The sequence below is a fragment of the Sceloporus occidentalis genome, unplaced genomic scaffold (genome assembly GCF_023333645.1).
Source record: "Sceloporus occidentalis isolate IW3139 unplaced genomic scaffold, rSceOcc1.0.p SCAF_1, whole genome shotgun sequence".
Lineage (NCBI taxonomy): Eukaryota > Metazoa > Chordata > Lepidosauria > Squamata > Phrynosomatidae > Sceloporus > Sceloporus occidentalis.
The window spans coordinates 678309-695029 of NW_028316981.1; the positions used below are offsets into that span (position 1 = coordinate 678309).

General features: G+C 46.2%; 1 pseudogene across 1 annotated transcript; it reads left to right on the forward strand.

Annotated features, from left to right (window-relative positions):
• Nucleotides 1–36: 36 nt before the first annotated feature.
• LOC149320298 (major histocompatibility complex class I-related protein 1-like) lies at nucleotides 37–14802 on the forward strand (annotated as a pseudogene). Its single transcript, XR_016278681.1, has 5 exons — nucleotides 37–118; nucleotides 1170–1439; nucleotides 7747–8042; nucleotides 8975–9265; nucleotides 13393–14802. The product of XR_016278681.1 is annotated as a major histocompatibility complex class I-related protein 1-like (transcript).
• The last annotated feature ends 1919 nt before the right edge of the window (nucleotides 14803–16721 follow it).

Genomic DNA, 16721 nt, shown 5'->3' on the forward strand with positions numbered 1-16721 from the left:
GGGCTTGTATTGATTCGCATTTGCTGCAAAGGACTCCAGCTACAGATGGGTCTTGCCTCCCTTCTTCTGGGGACTGCAGTTCCCATCCTCCTCCTCCTCCTCCTCTGGGCCTGCCCAGGTGAGTCCCTGAAGGGCAGGAGGGCTTCATCCAGGCTGAAGGGTTGTCCTGGTTGCCTTTTTAAGGCTTTGGGGGAACAAGACAAAAAGGGGCTTTTGGAAAGTGCACTTAGGCAGTGGCATCACTAAGGGGGCGCAGGGGGTGCGGAGCGCACCAGGTGACACTGCTCCTCAAACTGCTGCTTTTGGGCAGAAATGGACTGTGGCATTCACCTGGGTCCCTTTAAATGTGTTAAGAGATAGTGAGAGTGGAGTAAGGCTCAGTGAAAGGAGAAAGGGGGGGGGTGACAATCTTGTTGTTTTGTTGTTAATTAAAGTTTCATATTTCAATATATATATATATATATATATATATATATATATATATATTATTTCTATGCTGCTTTGGTCAGGCTTTACCTGGAATATTGTGTCCAGTTCTGGGCACCACAATTCAAAAAGGATGTTGAGAAACTGGAGGGCCACCAAAATGGTGAAGGATCTAGAAACTATGAAGCCCTATGAGGAATGTCTTAGGGAGCTGGGCATGTTTAGCCTGGAGAAGAGACAGTTAAGAGGTGATATGATAGCCCTGTTTAAATATTTGAAGGGGTGTCACATTGATGAGGGAGCAAGCAATGACCATCCAGTCCAACCCCATTCTGCCATGCAGGAACTCTCAATCAAAGCATTCCTGACAGATGGCCGTCCAGCCTCTGCTTAAAGACCTCCAGGGAAGGAGACTCCACCACAATCTCCGAGGAAGGAGTGTGTTTCACTGTCGAACTGCCCTTACTTTCAGGAAGGTCCTCCTAATGTTGAGCTGGAATCGCTTTTCCTGTAGCTTGCATACATTGCTCCATTGTGTCCTGTTCTCTGGAGCAGCAGAAAACAAACTTGCTCCATCCTCAAAATGACATCCCTTCAAGTATCTAAACAGGGCTATCATATCACCTCTTAACCTGAAGCTTTCTGGCCTCAAACAAGAGACACTCCTTATGATAAGGGACATATGGCAGCTCTTTCTAGTCCTGTGGGAAGGACATCTAACTCTGCCCCTCTCTCCTCTCCAGGATCTCCGTCACACTCCTTTCGATATGCCGCCACCGTGGTGTCAAAGCCCAGCGCTGGGCTGCCTCGATTCACCGCAGCGGAGTATGTGGATGACTGTCCCATCAGTCGCTACGATAGTCACAGCAAGAGAGAATTGCCCCAAGCGCTGTGGGGAGAAGACAACTTAGATGCGCACTTCTGGGACACGAGGACTCAGTTTTCGCAGGAGAATGAGCAGGAATGCGGCGAGGCACTGAGTATCTTCCAGGATCACTACAACCAGAGTAAGCGTGAGTAGGAAGCCTAAACACACACCTTCCTCCTGAGGTTTATGGTGATTGGGAGCACACAAGTTTAGGGGGCTAGCTTTAAGGAGTGTTAGGACTAAAAGCCAAAACGTATTAATAACATTTATTTATAACACCCTTTCCACCCAAAGGCGGTACATCAGAACATACACAATGAAAAATAATGATAAAACATCACTCTATAAAATGCTAAAATACTAAAGAATATACTAATATGCTAAAACAAAAGCAAATAAAATCTTCCTCAGTCGCTACCCATCTTGGCCACCTTATCTGGGGCTCGTTCCCATTACGATTTAAATCGGATTGCTGATCTGTTTATATGACCGTTGTTACCATTTGAAACCGGTTCTGATCCTACTTTGATCGATTTCTGCCGCGATAAAGCAAAACAAACACACACAAAAACTGGTTTTTCCAGACACTAGTTTCCTAGCAGTGCTTTTGAAAAGAATTGACTCTGAACTGTGTTCAACAAGTGGGAACAACGGATCTGAATCACATCATTAGGCAGAGGGGTATTTACCTCCCTCCTCAGTCTGTGGTAGATCCACCACCACCACCACCACCACCACCACCCCTTCCTCAGCACTGCCTTTGTGCTTGTGGTGTGACCTATGGGCGCATGGTTTTTTAAAAAATGAGAGAAGAGTCGATTGATTGATTTTGCAACTACTTCCAATCAGTGAGGCAAGTGGTTGCAAAACCAATGAATCGAATCTTCTATCAATTATTTTTAGAAAAAAATTGATGGAAGATTCGCTTCGTTGGTTTTGGAACTACAGTGGACCCTTGTTATCCGCTGGGGTTTGGTTCCAAGATCCCCCGTGGATAACAAAATCCGTGGATGCTCAAGTCCCATTAAATATAATGACAGAGCAAAATGGTGTCCCTTATAAAAAATGGAAAATCAAGGCTTGATATTTGAAATTTATACTTTTTTGAACCATGGATGCTTGAATCCGTGTATAAAAATCCGTGTCTAAGAAGGGCTGACTGTACTTGCTTCACTGATGGCAAGTAGTTGCAAAATCAATCGACTCTCCTATCAATATATATATATATATATATATATATAGTCCCCAAGCGGGGCTGCCTGGACAGCTGCTTATGTCAGTGATGACACACCGATGATTGACATACATTTTGAAGCGGTTCAAACTGGTGGGGACGACAATCGTGCCAAAAAAAGTGATTACAAAGGGATAATGAAAAGATCCGCTTTTATAGTAGGAATGACGGACCTTTTGGAATCAATTTACCAACACAGAGTGAAGGCAAATTGGAAACTGGTTTCGATATAAGTGGGAATGAGCCCCCGGTGAACCAAAGTCTTCAATCCTAGTGGCACAGTGGTTAAATACCATTACTGCAGCGGCAAGGTTGTGAGTTTGATCCTCGTAGGGCTCCAAGGTTGACTCAGCCTTCCATCCTTTCATAGGTCAGTAAAATGGGTACCCAGCTTGTTGGAGGCAAGTGGTTTACAGATTGTGAACGGCTTAGAGAGTGCTGGGTTCACTAGTAAGCAGTATAGAAATGTTCTTGCTATTGCTATTTATGAAAGTGAACCAAATCCTGCTAGAGCCGGAGGAGCAAAGGAAGGCTGTTCCACAAATGCGGAGCCAGATCCAATCCTTTGTCTGCAGGTGTTAAATATCTAGATGGGAATGCTAGCCGAGCTGCTAAATACAGGGGGAGGTTGAAACAGAGGGCCTTAAATATTAGGATCAAAAGCTTATAATGAGCCCTGGCCTGAACTGGAAGCAAGAGGAGGGATCTACAAGAGGAATAGACATGTGAGTATTTAGGGAGATTTAAGACAACCTGGACAGCACTGTTCTGGATTAAAACCAGAGGAGTAAGAGAGCAGGAAGGCAAATCTGCCAGTAGGCTTTTACAATAGTCCAAGCAAAACCTGGACAAACAGATTATAGGCATGTGAAGTCGAAGGCTTTCATGGCCGGCATCCATAGTTTTTTGTGGGATTTTTTGGGTTATGTGGCCATGTTCTAGAAGAGTTTCTTCCTGACGTTTCACCAATATCTGTGGCTGGCATCTACAGAGAAATTATAGGAACCCCATTAGAGGGCTCCTCCAGACAAGGCAAATCTGTTGGGAGATCCTGGCTTTTGACATGACTTATCACTTCTGTTTCAGAGGTACAGGTGATGTTTTGCTTATCCTGGGACATTGCGGGCTCTCCCCCTTCTTTCCCAGAATCTTTTCGTTTCTGTCAGCAGGGTGAAGTGAAGAAACAAACAAACCCAAAACCAACACTTTCTGGTCTGCTAGTCTCCTCCTTTTTGTGTCCTTTACCCCTCTTCTGCACATGTTAAGTTGGATTTGCCGCACTCTATGAGGGAAAGAGGAGCTAAAAAGGAAAATGATCCCAATGCTTAGCTGGTGTAATTTTGCTAAAACATTTTAGCACTTTGACTATAAGTCTTGAATAATCATTTTAAAAGGTCTTGGTGGAAATGGGTGAAAGGCAATTTTGGAAATGTTGCTTGCATTGGATGTCAAGGGAGGTGAGAAGGAAGAACAGAAGTCGCAAGGGAAGGAGGGAGAGAGAGAAACCTGGGATATTTAAAGAAATCTATTTCTTAATGCAAAGCCATGAATAGGCAATCAAAAGAGAAAACTGGAAAGCCCCAGTATTTCCAGAGACCTTTGTTTCCTGTCTTAGCGATGATCTAAGACTCAATAAGGAAAACAGAACTAAGGCGTGTTACAGACCTTTGAGGCGGCCTGTAACCTTTTCCTGTTTTTCGTGCCTGGCATGACAGCCGGGTAAACAGCTGGAGAGCAAGCTCATGCACATTCACAATGCCATACAACCTGCCCGTTACTGTTTCCTCTCTACTTTCCTGCTTGGTTGTAATGTAACAATTACCTTCCCTTGCAACAAATTAGCAATGCCCGGTTCTGCGTGCCTGTGTGTGAGTGTGTGTATGTATATCAACATAGGCATGGAAATATATATATGTTTTGCTCTAGGTGTGTGTGAGTGTGTGTGTGTATGTGTGTGTGTATACACACACACATACATATTATTTCATATGCTCTGTGTGTGGGTATATATGCACACAAATAGTTGCATTTGCACGGTGTGTGTATATATCTAAATATATGTATTGATACATAGGTAGATACACCTATAAAATAGCATATGCTCTGTGTGTGTGTTTGTGTGTGTGTGTGCCCATGTATGATTTCACATGCTCTGTGCGTGCCTTGGCATGTATATGTATGTATATAATATTGTAACTAAATTTTCTCTGTGTGTGTTTGTGTGCGTCTATACACACACACACACACACACACACACACACACACAGCTACATATTCCCTGGATCTGTGTGGGTCTGTGTGACTCTGTGTGTGTGTGTGTGTGTGTGTGTGTGTGTGTGTATACACATATATATATGGAGATATATATGATTACATTAGCTCTAGGTGTGTGAGTGTCTGTGTGTAAGTGTGTGTGTGTGTATACACACATATGAAAATTATACACACACATAGAAGTACATATGCTCTGTGTGTGGGTGTGTTTGTATGTATTTATATATGCGCACACATATATGTACATGTTGGCTGTTTGCATGTCACTATACACACACATATGCATATGCTTTATATGTAGTTTCATGTGCTCTGTTTGTGGGTTTGCATATATATATGTATGCGTATGTATGTGTATAATTTTGTTACTACATGTTCTCTGTATGTGCGTGGATAGATAGATAGATAGATAGATAGATAGATAGATAGATAGATATAGAGATATTTATATATTTATAAACACACACACACACACACCCCTACTTATTCCCTGGATCTGTTGGGGTCCGTGTGTGTGAGAGAGAGTGTGGGTATGGGTGTGAGTGTGTGTATGTATGTATGTACACGTAGGTACAAAAATATATATATGTATCTGTATATATATATGGGGAAATATATATAATGTAATTTGCTGCAGGTGTGTGTGTGTGCATTTCTGAATGTGTATGTATATATTTGTCTATGTATATATGTGTCCATGTCTGTGTGTATATATATATTTATAAATATTCACACATATGAAATCACATATGCTCTGGGTCTGGTGGTGTATATATACATTTATATATGTATGCATATATATCCGCCAGTTTAGTAAATAGATAGACCAAAAATCATAATTAAAATCTTTTATTTAACAATTGCTTGTCTCCTGGGCTTTTGTACAAGTTTGTGCCGGGGAAGTTCAGAAGAACACACTGAGGATAGTCAGGGCAAGGTATTCCCCCAAGCAAGTCCAGCAAAAAGCGAGGGTCCCAACTTCAGATGCTGCAGTGTCCAGAAATGTCATCCCCAGCATGCTGCAGGATCAGAAAAGAAAGGCAAACCAAGAAATATTACTTGATATCATACCCAGAAACACTCATACATGTACAGGAAGGTCTACAGGCAGGTAGATGCACATGCTAGCTATGGGAGGATTGTTCACATGGGGTTCACCATTTCCATCCTATGAGGCTGAGAGAGTGTGACTTGTCCAAGGGTTTTCTCTGGGAGGGTTGTAGGTCAAATTAGGGGGGCAGATAGGGGGCCTAGGAGAAGGCAGTGGATGATGGGATCGGTGGCAGGCAGAAGGAGAGGTGCAGAAGGGCCCCAGGGAGAAGGCAGAGGATGATGGGATGGGTTGCAGGTCAAATAATGGGGGCAGATAGGGGGCCTAGGGGAAGGCAGTGGATGATGGGATCGGTGGCAGGCAGAAGGAGAGGTTCAGATGGGCCCCTGGGGGAAGGCAGTGGATGATGGGATTGGTGGCAGCCAGAAGGAGAGGTTCAGATGGACACCCTGGGAGAAGGCTGTGGATGATGGGATCAGTGGCAGGCAGAAGGAGAGGTTCAGATGGGCCCCTGGGGGAAGGCAGTGGATGATGGGATCGGTGGCAAGCAGAAAGAGAGGTGCAGATGGACACCCTGGGAAAAGGCAGTGGATGATGATATTGGTGGCAGGCAGAAGGAGAGGTGCAGATGGGCCCCCCTGGGAGAAGGCAGTGGATGATGGGATCGGTGGCAGGCAGAAGGAGAGGTGCAGATGGGCCCCAGGGAGAAGGCAGGGGATGATGGGATTGGTGGCTGGCAGAAGGAGACATGCAGATGGGCCCCAGGGAGAAGGCAGGGGATGATGGGATGGGCTGCACACCGAAGGAGAGGAGCAGAAAGAACATTGGAGGAAACCCCACACACCCCCATCAAAGCGGGCAAATTTAAACCCCACTTTGCAACAGCGAAACATGCTCAAACCTGCAGAAAAACCCCTGGAAGGACCGCAAGCTTACCTTTCCTCTGCACCAAGAGTGCGCCTCCCCCGGCTTCCCTGGAACCGGCAAGAGGAAAGACCCACCAGAAGGAAAAATGGGGCAGATTGCAACAGGGCATCATGGGAAAGTTGGAATCTGGGGGTCTTGCGATGGAGTTCAGGACTGGGAATTCACACCAGACCAGTTCGCACTGAGATCGCACACAGCCCCAATGCGGATATCACCAATCCACATATTAAGTGCACGCGCCAACATGCGCCAAAAAGAGGAGCCAGTACACAATCAGTTCGGAAGCCCCACGGAAGGGGCGCACATCCAGCGATGCCAGGTATGAAAGTACATTCGCGTTAGCACGCGAATTCAAATCGCCCAGCACGCAAAAGCCCCAGTTCCTCACGGCAGAGACCCCATCTGATAAACACCTTTGGCTGGACAAGCAAATCAGCTCACCACTGTTGTGGGCAAACCACAGTTGCTTAAACCTTGTCACTCACATGCACACAATCATTTCCTGTTTAGAAGTTAAGAAAGAAATCTTAGGGCTCATTCCCACTTACACTTTAAACTGATATCTGATTCACCTTCGATCCATGTTGGTAATCGATTCCAAAAGGTCCGACATTCCCACTATGAGACCATATCTTTTCATTATCAATGTAATCGCTTCTTTTTTGGCACAATTGCCCTCCCCACTAGTTTGCACTGCTTCAAAATGTATGTCAGCTATCAGTGACATAAGCAGCAGCCTGGGCAGCCCGGCTTGAGAACTATAATGTTTTTGGCTGGATCTTAGCCTCTTCTAAGTGGAGAGTTTGGGTCCCACTAAGAGACCACCCACAAGAAGTGGAAAGTCAAGACCAGGCCCTGAGATCTGGCAACGCTAGTAATGGTCAACGTTGGGGGGGGGGGGGGGGTTGTTGTTTGCTGGCCCTGTTTGAATGCTGATATCCCGGACTTGTCTTTCTTTCCTTTCAGCATCTCACTCCCTTCTGGATGTCACCATTCTGCAGTGGACTTATGGCTGTGAGCTGAGCGAGGAAGGCCAAATTAAAGCGTACGAAAGGTTGGCTTATGATGGAGAGGAGGTCATGAGCTTCGACCTGGAGACTCTCAAATGGAGGGCAGGATCCGACTTAAGTCTCAAGCGCTTAAGAGGCTGTGGGATGGTGACGCAGCCTACCGCGAATACCGGAAGCACTTACTGGAGGAGGACTGTGTTGCACTGCTGTGGAAATACCTGGATTATGGGAGGGGGAGTCTGAGGAGGAAAGGTGAGTCCAGAATCAGGAATGGTAGTGGAATAAATGGCTCAGAAAGAAACTCTAGTACTTATGAATATAGTTGGCCTTCCACATTTGTGGCTTTACCTTTTGCAGATTTGATTATTTGCCATTAATATGTTCTCCCTAGGAATCTCTAAATCTTCCTGTGCAACTCTGCCAGAAATTAACCATAGAGTTGTGCTGGAGAATCTAGACGTTCCTAGAGAAAACACTTCTCTAGGCATTTGTAGGTGCTCCAGTATGATTTTGTGATCAACATCTGGCTGATCATTGACCACAGAGTCGCACTAGAGGACCTGGAGATTCCTAGTGAAGTGTTCTCTCAGGTAAAAATAATAGTGGTTTTTTTTTAAATCGGTGGTTTTGCCACATTCACAAGGGTCCTTTACCCCTAATTCCAGCGAATGTGGAGGGACCACTGTGATGAAATATGAAATGTAAACTGCTATTACTATTGCTAAAGTGATAAGAAACGCTGTTAGTGACTTGCAAAGATGTATCATAGGACACCGACAAGGGTACCTGGTGAACAATGGGACCAACACAATGTAAATCCTATTGATCCCATTGTGCAATGGTCATTTTGCCAGCTTTGATATAGGGCAGCGTAACAGCAGCCGTTTACTGGATACGGACATTATGGAACTGCCCAGTTCTCTTAATTCTAGCAGATGTGTATCAATTTACAAAGATGCCATCTTTGTTACATCTTTGGGCTTCAGTTCCCAGAATTTCCAGCATGGGCAATGAATATGCTCCAACATGGAATGAGCAAGGGGGTGAGGACAATGATCAAGAAAAAGTAACTTTTCCAAGCCCTACGGCCCCATTGTACTACCTGACCCTGGGAAGCCACCCACCCCGGTTGGATATCCTCCATTGACTTGAGCATTGAACACGGATCATTGCAATTTTCCCAGAACCCCCGGCAGTGAAGGTGCTGCTGCACAAGACAGAGCTGGAGAGCCTGGAGAGCCTCATGTGCCAGATCCATGGCTTCTACCCCAAAGAGCTGGATGCCAGTTGGATGAAGGATGGGGTCAACATGGAGCAGGAAACCTTCCGGGCCGGAGTTGTCCCCAACTCAGATGGGACCTACCATACCTGGCTCAGAATCATGATTGACCCCAAAGAGAGGGGCCGCTTCCGGTGCCATGTAGAACATGATGGCCTCCCTACGCCCCTCGATGTGGCCTGGGAAGCACCTGCAGGTAAGAGTCTAGGTGGTGGAAATAGGCTTTAAGAGGGGTTGGCAACAGCTCAGCAGGGGAGGGTGCCACCTGACATCACTGGACCTCACTTCTGTCCACCATTTTGTCTGATTTTGGGCCACTTTCTTTTCTTTCACCCCCCCCCCCCCCCAATTGGATGTGCTGCTTCTTAATATCTAAGATGTTTGGAAACATTTTAGTTTGGGACAAAAATATAGTTGAAAATAATTCCATTTTTTTAAAAAAAAAAAACTGGCAGGTTCTGGGGGATTTGTGGGCTACAGGGGCCACAAATGGGGATCCCAAGAATCATGGAACCACAGAATCATAGAGTTGGAAGAGACCTCAAGGACCACTCCGTCTAACCCCCTTCTGCCATGCAGGAACTCAGTCAAAGCACACACCCCACATACACACACAGAGATGGCCATCCAGCCTCTGTTTAAAGACCTCCAAAGAAGGAGACTCCACCGCTCTCTGAGGGAGTATGTTCCACTGTCAAACAACTCTTACTGTCAATAAGTTTCTCCTAATGTTGAGGTGGAATCTCATTTTGTGTTACTTGAATCCATTGCTCTGGGTCCTTTTCTTTGGTGCTGCAGAAAACAAGCTTTTTCCTCCTTCAAATGGCACCCCTTCAAATAAACATACCCAGTCTCTCCTCATAAGACATGTTTTCCAAGTCTTCCACCATTTTAGTCCCCCTCCTTTGGACACACTCCAGCTTCTCAGCATCCTTTTTGAACTGTGGTGCCCAGAACTGAACACAGTATTTCAGGTGAGGCCTGACCAAAGCAGAATAGAGTGGCACTATGACCTCCCCTACTTTAGACAGCCTGCATTTTGTCCCTTCTTAAATATTTGAAGTCTCCAGGACCAGATGAACTCCATCCAAGGGTATTAAAAGACCTGGCAATTGTAATATCGGAGCCATTGGCAATAATCCTTGAATACTCCTGGAGAACAGGAGAAATCCCAGGAGATTGGAGGAGGGCAAACGTTGTCCCCATCTTCAGAAAGGGGGGAAAAGAGGATCCCAACAATTATCGTCCAGTTAGTCTGACATCAATACCAGGAAAGATTCTGGAGCAGATCATTAAACAGAGAGTCTGTGAGCATCTAGAAAACAATGCCATAATCACAAAAAGTCAACATGGGTTTCAGAGAAAGAAATGCCAGACAAATCTGATCTCTTTCTTTGATAAAATTACCAGCTTGTTAGATGAAGGGAATGCTGTGGATATAGTATATCTTGATTTCAGTGAGACCTTTGACAAGGTTCCTCATGACATTCTTGCAAACAAGCTTGTAAAATGTGGGCTAGACAAGGCAACTGTTACATGGATTTGTAATTGGTTGACCGGTCGAACCCAAAGGGTGGTCAGCAATGGCTCCTTTTCATCCTGGAGGGAAGTGACCAGTGGGGTCCCACAGGGCTCTGTCCTGGGCCCAGTGTTATTCAACATCTTTATCAAGGACTTGGAGGACAGAATTGGGAGCATACTTATCAAATTTGCAGATACCAAATTAGGAGGAGTAGCTAATATCCCAGAGGACAGGAACAACATTCAAAATGATCTGAATAGACTAGAAAACTGGGCCAAAGCTAACAAAATGAAGTTCAACACGGAGAAATATAAGGTACTGCACATAGGGCAGAAAAATGAAATGCACAGATATAGGATGGAGGACACCTGGCTGAATGAAAGTACATGTGAAAGGGATCTGGGAGTCCCAAGTAGACCACAAGTTGAACATGAGTCAACAGTGCAATGCGGCAGCTAAAAAGGCCAATGCAATTTTAGGCTGCATCAATAAAAGTATAGTGTTTAGATCAAGAGAAGTAATAGTGCCACTATATTCTCCTTTGGTCAGGCCCCACCTGGAGTACTGTGTCCAGTTCTGGGCGCCACAATTCAAAAAGGATATTGAGAAACTGGAGTGTGTCCAAAGGAGGGAGACTAAAATGGTGAAGGGTCTGGAAACCATGTCCTATGAAGAACGACTTAGGAAGCTGGGGATGTTTAGCCTGGAGAAAAGAAGGTTAAGAGGTGATATGATAGCCCTGTTTAAATATTTGAAGGGGTGTCATATTGAGGAGGGAGCAAGCTTGTTTTCTGCTGCTCCGGAGCAATGGATGCAAGCTGCAGGAAAAGAGACTCCACCTCAACATTAGGAGGGGTGTTTGACAGTGGAACACACTCCTTCGGAGTGCAGTGGAGTCTCCTTCTTTGGAGATCTTTAAGCAGAGGCTGGATGGCCGTCTGTCGCGGATGCTTTGATTGAGAGTTCCTGCATGGCAGGGGGTTGGACTGGATGGCCCCTGTGGGCTCTTCCAACTCTACGATTCTATGATTCTATATCATAATGAGGAAGGAGTGCAAGCTTGTTTTCTGCTGCTCCAGAGACTAGGACCCAGAACAATAGATGCAAACTACAGGAAAAGCAATTCCAGCTCAACATTAGGAGGAACTTCCTGACAGTAAGGGCTGTTCGACAGTGGAAGACACTCCCTCAATAGAGAGTGGTGGAGTCTCCTTCTTTGGAGGTCTTTAAGCAGAGGCTGGATGGCCATCTGTCACCGGGAGTGCTTTGGAATCTGTCTTCCTGCATGGCAGAAGGGAGTTGGACTGGATGCCTTTGAGTGTCCCTTCCAACTATGATTCTATGATTCTTGGGATCCTCATGTGTGGCCCTTGATAAGAGGGATGGAGGACAAAACCTGTGAGGAGAAGTTGAAGGAGTTCGTCATGTTCAGTTTGGGGAAGTGACATGATGAACGACTGTTGAGGTCCAGATGACCATTCTCTGCCAATCCATGGGAGGATGGGTACAATGGTCTGAAGGGGCAGGAAAGTCGAGATGGTGCATCTGGACAATAAGAGTGATTTGGCAGTGGAATCAAGGTGGTGGGATCTCCTTCTCTGGAGGTCTTGGAAACAATGAACAATGCTTCTATTAATGTAGGCTAAAATCACATTCACTGTGTGCTGCAGCATCACACTAATGATGCTTGTTCAATTTTGTTTTAGTGGTGTGTTTTTTTTAGTTGTTTGAACGTTGGACTAGGACTCTGGAGACCAGGGTTCGAATCCCAACTCAGCCATGTTAACCTACTGGGGGACTTTGAGCAAATCACACTTTCTCAGCCTCAGAGGTTGGAAATGGCAAACCCCCTCTGAGGAAACCGGTATGGCCATCACATTTCCCCTGGAATTACTGGGGGAAGGAGTTCTGCTTCTTCCATCCCATAGGCTGATGAAACACATATGTTGTGTCAATGTGAAAGCTAAGTAACCTTGCATCGCCAACCCTTCTGGAAAGTTCAAACTCTGCAATAGGAGGTCAGCCTGTGTCAGACCCATATGCATGGTTCTGCCATGATGATATGATGATATGGCATTATAATAACATGCTGCTTTATTGACAGGGTGATACTAATCATGTGGGAATCCAAGCCTGGGAAATGATGGAAGGGGGCAGATGGCCAGCAGTGAGAAGGATTGTGGATTTTATGACCCTACTCTTTTTGAAGCGGATCTGGGCTGAGACCAAGGGATGCTTTCCTTCCATAAGTGCAATTGAATGATAATACAAGAAAGGGAAGAGGGAACATGAAAGGTTGCTTTGATCTGAATCAAAGGCCGGAGATCGCAGCTGGGGGGGGGGGGCAGAATGATGGGGATGTTTATGGTAAATTCCAAGCAGGAAAATCTTCAGTTCTGGCAAAAAAACCTGGGCCCTATACAGACTGCCAAAATAAAGCTGCTTCGGGTCACTTTGGAGGTATGCTGTTTAAATGATGCATGCGTCCTAAGAGTCCAGAAGCTGCGCCAAAGCCATACTCCATTCCTTAGGACTGGATTGTGGCTTTGGCATGGCTTCCAGACTCTTACGACGCATGCAACATTTAAACAGCATACCTCCAAAGTGACCCGAAGCAGCTTTATTTTGGCCTGTCTGTATGGGGCCGTGGATTGGTGACTACTGTCTCAATACATGGAATAAAAGTCTTTTGCATTCTATCACAAGAAAATGTTTCCCTGGTTACTGGGAACTGAGTTCGTGGTCCGGACAGCCTGACCCAACATGGCTCCCCTCACGTTCTCCTCTTTGTCTCGTTTCAGCCTCTGTGTCCAACGTGGGACTCATGGCAGGGATTATTATTGCTGTCAGCCTCTTGGTGGCTGTGTTTGGGATTACTGTATATGTCCACAAGCAGAAGCGTGTGCAAAACAGTGGTGACACAACGTGTCATGACCAGACTCAGCTTAATGGCCTCCTTGCCCAGAAACCCCAGGGTCTGGCATCTGCAGAAGACCGGGATCCAGACCACAGCCAAGGCTTGTAGATTCTTTTTATACAATATTGCCAAAATCCGACCATTTCTCTCTGCCTCTACTGCCAAGATCCTGGTCCATGCCCTAGTGATCTCACGACTGGATTACTGTAACGTCCTCCTGGCTGGGCTTCCTCTTTCTCACTTCCGTCCTTTAATTTCTGTCCAGCTCTCAGCTGCACGCATTATCACTTCCACCCACCGCTCTGACCACATCTCTCCTGTGTTGGCATCCCTTCACTGGCTCCCCCTCCCTTTCCGCATTCAGTATAAGCTCCTGCTGTCGACATTCAAAGCCCTCCATGGACTGGCCCCTCCCTACTTATCAGATCTTCTTTCTCCTCACCTTCCCACTCAGGCCCTCTGTTCTGGTAGTCAAGGGTTCCTGTCTCAGCCCAGGATTTCCTCTGCCCCATCCCGGATTCGCCCCTTTTCACTCGCTGCCCCTCACTCCTGGAACCTTCTTCCCCTGCGAGACCCAAGAGCCATCACTTCTTTAACCAGCTTCAAAACGGAGTTGAAGACCATTCTGTTCAGGGCAGCATTCCCAGGCATTGCATAATTGTCACTTGCTATTTGATGTTCTCTTGTTGTCTGTTTTATTGAATCATTTCCTGTATTGCTATGTATTTTATATGTATTATCCTACTAGAGATGCCCCCTCCCCACCCCACTCCCTTTGTATCGTGTCTTTTTAGATTGTAAACCTGAGGGCAGGGATCCGCCCAATTAAAAAGACTGTATGTACAGCACTGTGTAAATTTACGGCGCTTTATAAATAAAGGTTAATAATAATAATAATAATAATAATGGGAGGGTACATTCGCAGCCCCAGAAGACTTTGGAGGGTCACACAATCACCCCTGTGGCATTCCTGAGAAGTTGTGATGTTAGACTTAGCTGCCACTAATGGATCTGAACTGGTATTGCATGCCTTTTCTTGTCCATGTCCCCACATGGACAAGAAAGAGAGCGGCCTCTGCCTGCATGGATATCCCTCCACCAGAGTCAGACAATCTTAACAGATACCAGAAGTAACATCTGAAACAAAAAGTGGCCCCGTGACCCTAACATTCCTCTTTGTCTTCTCCTGTATGATTTTGAACATCTTTGCCTGATGAAGAATCCCATGGAGCTTTGGAAGCTTGCATCATGTATTTTGCACTTTGGAATCAGCCTAATAAAGGGGACACTGTTTTGTAGGGTTTTTTATTTTCTCGTATTTTGCTAGATATCTTAAACTGTTAATATCCCTCCCCGTGATTTTCACACCTCCTTCCTCTGATCTGGTCCTTTTTCTACGAGTATATATTTTAAGGTAAATGTGTCGTTTTTTCCAGTGGTGTCCCTCTCCTTGGTGTCACCTGGCACGGTCTGTATTCCCTCCCCTTCCCTAATGACACCAGTGGGTTTTTGTAGGATGACATTTGACATTAAGCATAGGGACCTCCGAGTCACCTTCTTATCTTCAGCCCTGCCCAGGCCTTGCAAACCCAGGGCAGCAGCCGTGGCTTCCTGAATGGAGATCATCTCCACCAGCCATACGAGTTCCATCTTTCCCTACAGCTTTTTTCTGGGGGTTTTCGGGCTATGTGGCCACATAGCCAAAAAAAACCACAAGAAACTATGGATGCTGGCCATGAAAGAGTTTTACTTCACATTTCCCTACAGCCTTCGCAATTCAAAATTATTAAGATGCATTCTGCTTAGGCAAATTCAGCACATTAATCACTGCACTTTTTCTACCATTCCACCATTTTAATACTAGCAGCCAAGGTTACTAAACTGAGGTTTAGTACTACTTGGCTGCTAGTGCCCTACATGTTTGGGTCTAGGTTCCCTACAAGAGACAATACAACTGTTAGGTTGACTGTAACTGGCTGACCAGGCGGACCCAAAAGGTGCTTAACAATGGCTTCTTCTCATCCTGCAGAGAAGTGACCAGTGGGGTGTCCAGTGGGGTTCAATCCTGGGCCCAGTGCTATTAGGGTTGCCATTAGTCAGGACCTCCAAACCGGGACAAATGTAGGACAAATTTTTCAAATGTAGGACCTTTTTTTGGGGGGGTCCTACATTTGAAAAAGAGCCTCGCTGAGGGGAGGATTCCTTCTCCGCTTGGGCTCCGTTCACGGAGCCCAAGCGGAGAAGGAATCCGCCCCCAGGGAGGCATTCTTTTCCCCTTGGGCTCCGTTTTTGCCAACGGAGCCCAAGGGGAAAAGAATCCCTCCGCTCAGCGAGGATTCCTTCTCCGCTTGGGCTCCGTTCCCTTTCCCACTCCCTTTCCCGGCCTCTGTGGAGGCTTGGCCTTCACAGTGGCCGGGAAAGAGCGAGGAGAGCGCCTGCGATCGTGGCGATCGCGGGCGGCCCCCTCCCTTTCCTAGCCTCTGTGGAGGCTTGGCCTTCACAGAGGCCGGGAAAGAGCGAGGAGAGCCAGGCCGCCTCCCTCAGCGGAGGAGGCCAAGCAGGGAACGGGCCTCGCTCATGGGAGGCTCCTTTCCCTGCCTGGCTTCCGTCGCAGGGGTGTGTGTCCCGGGGGCGGGGCCAAACCGGGGCGGGACCATGCGGACCCGCCCCAAACCGGGAAAGTCCCGCCCCCAGGTGGGATGTGGCATCCCTAAGTGCTATTCAACATCTTTATCAGCGACTTGGTCGAAGGAATAGAGGGCATGTGTATCTTATTTGCAGATGACACCAAATTAGGAGTAGTAGTTAGTACCCCAGAGGACAGGATCAAAATTCAGAATGACCTGAATAGACTAGAAAGCTGGGCCCAAGCAAACAAAATAAACTTCAACAGGGAGAAATGTAAGATACTGCACTTAGGCAGAAAAAATGAAATGCACAGATACAGGATTATGGGGGACACCTGGCTTAAGGAACTATGTATGAAATGGATCTGGGAGTCCAAGTAGACCACAAATTGAACATGAGCCAACAGTGCAATGTGGCAGCTGAAAAGGCCAATGCGATTCTAGGCTCCATCAACAGAAGTATAGTCTCTAGATCTAGGGCAGTGATAGTGCCACTCTGTTCTGCTCTGGTTAGGCCTCACCTGGAATACTGTGTCCATGATTGTTTGAATAAAAGATCGATGGCTGCAGCAGATGTTTTCAGACC